General features: G+C 38.9%; 1 pseudogene; it reads left to right on the top strand.

Moving 5' to 3' along the window:
• Nucleotides 1-1,258: 1,258 nt before the first annotated feature.
• On the top strand, nucleotides 1,259-1,717 carry LOC149254465 (ubiquitin-conjugating enzyme E2 1 pseudogene; annotated as a pseudogene).
• The last annotated feature ends 415 nt before the right edge of the window (nucleotides 1,718-2,132 follow it).

The following is a 2,132-nucleotide window of genomic DNA, read 5'->3' as shown; positions in this document are numbered from 1 at the left end:
ACTATTAGATGAGTAGCAATATACCAATATCACCAAATCCCTGTAGAAGATAGTGCAGTATCAATTTCAATGCAACAAATGACTCACTGCTACAATGTACTTCTCAAATTATTCAAACTACTCACACTGTGAAAAAGAGAGTTAATCTTTGACTTTCTTTGCAAATGAAATTTGTCGATAGTTCTAGTAGAGCCTGGTTTGTGTCATCAAGATACCAAAGACAATCAATTCCAAGGAAGCTGGATCGAACCCTACGAACTGATTTCTCATCGCTGAACTAAAGTTTCAAAAGAATAAAGTACCTTCACCCAGTGATAGAATCAGGAAAATTTTGAAACGATCAATGAAGTATCTTTAACACAGTGATTTGTCAAGCCCCTTTTTGGAAGGTCAAAATTCAATAATTCTTCAAATTTAACATTTGTTTGCAAAGTAATGGCATCATAATGTAGTGCGTTGCCCAAATTTTAATGCACCCAACAATGCAAAATCGTTAGCAACATTGAATGACAATCTCGATGGGAGCTCTTATTGGTTGCGACCAAGCATATGCCAGAGGCTAATGCAAACGTTCTCGCGCTTTTCTTTTGACAACTACAAATGTCCAACTCTGAGCACATAGGGATACGACATGACCTGTACAGTCGCGTATTATAGTGGAAAATTCAAAAGAGAAACCATTCAGGATGCAATATCACATCCCAAAGCCTTAGTGATGCAACTAGAGGTCTGCGAGGCTGAAAGGAAAAATACCAAAGACAATGGTTGTCGAGGAGAACATGGGGCATATGATGCAGTGAGTTTATGGACTCAGCTTATGGACACATGTGTACGAAATGGAAATTATGTTGAGACTCTTGACTTAGAAGCTTTTGTCATAAAGTTTGCAACCATGCATTCGAAATTGCCTGTGATTCAATCATCTAGCAGAAGAAGTTAGGTAAACAACACAATCTATGCTATCATAACTTCTTCAAAAACTTAGAAAAAATATTCAGTTGCTAGAATGTCCTCGAGTGATTGGATACCTTCGTCGTTTAGGAGTATTTAATGAGCATGAAAAGTGCTTACAGTTCTTGAAATGTAGAGAAGCATGGCTTGCAGCTATCATTGACGATTTGGACCAAGGGAATGTATATGAGTTCTTAAAACGAATGGTAGATTGCCACAGAGTCCTCGAAGAGACGTCGAATTTCTCTGCCTCTTCTTGAAATTCCGCTAACATGGCCCTGCCAATTGTGGTATCAAGGGAGGTGGAATGTCGACTGTTTGCTGGAAAAGATTGATAAAGGATCTGAAGTGGATGAATGAAGATCCCCCTGAAGGTGTTAACGCAGCACCGTGGGAGGAAAATCTTATGCTCTGGGATGCTACTATTATCGGGCCTCCGAATACTCCATGGGAGGGTGGCCAATTCAAGCTAACGCTATGATACAAAGAGGATTACCCTAACTCCCCTCCAACGGTTAAATTTGTATCCAAGATATTTCACCCGAATGTTAGCAGTAATGGTGGTATTTGCTTGGACATTTTCAGAGAACAGTGGAGCCCAAGATATGGTGTAGCTAAACTTCTCCTCTCAATTCAGTCATTACTTTGTGATCCAAATCCATATTCTTGTATTAATAGAGAGGCTGCTCAATTATACATCAATGATTGCAAAGAATATGAAAGAAGGGTCCGCCAGGTTGTTGAAGAGAGCAAGTCAAATATATAGCAGAAATTTTACTCCCTTGAAATGATCAGAAATCCTTTTATTATGATTGTTGTTTCAAATATGACTTTTTGGATTCAGATATATCCTTTTCCATCCAGATTTCCTGTTACGCGTTTTCTGCTTAAAATGGCCATCCAAAAAGCAATCTTAGCAGTGGATGTGAATAATCTCTGTTTCAAAACCGGATTTCTGTGCTTTTCAATTTTTTAGAAAGAGGTAGGCAGTTAGTCTCACTCCCTAACCCATTTCTTCTCAACTACCAGGTTAAACAACTACTATTGTATCGGATTCAAACACCAGGCGGCCTGTTTATCGTCGAAGCAATTAATCAAAATACAATAACAACTAAGCCTACGCTGTTAGAAGGCACAACACTGTTAGGAGCAACCTTTTTCACGATGAGGAAGCGTTAGTG

The sequence above is a fragment of the Pinus tabuliformis genome, chromosome 7 (assembly GCF_031772625.1).
Source record: "Pinus tabuliformis cultivar Carrire ecotype Pingquan chromosome 7, CPIR1, whole genome shotgun sequence".
Lineage (NCBI taxonomy): Eukaryota > Viridiplantae > Streptophyta > Pinopsida > Pinales > Pinaceae > Pinus > Pinus tabuliformis.
The sequence above is the reverse complement of the archived record's forward strand: the minus strand, read 5'-3'. Positions and strand labels throughout refer to the sequence as shown.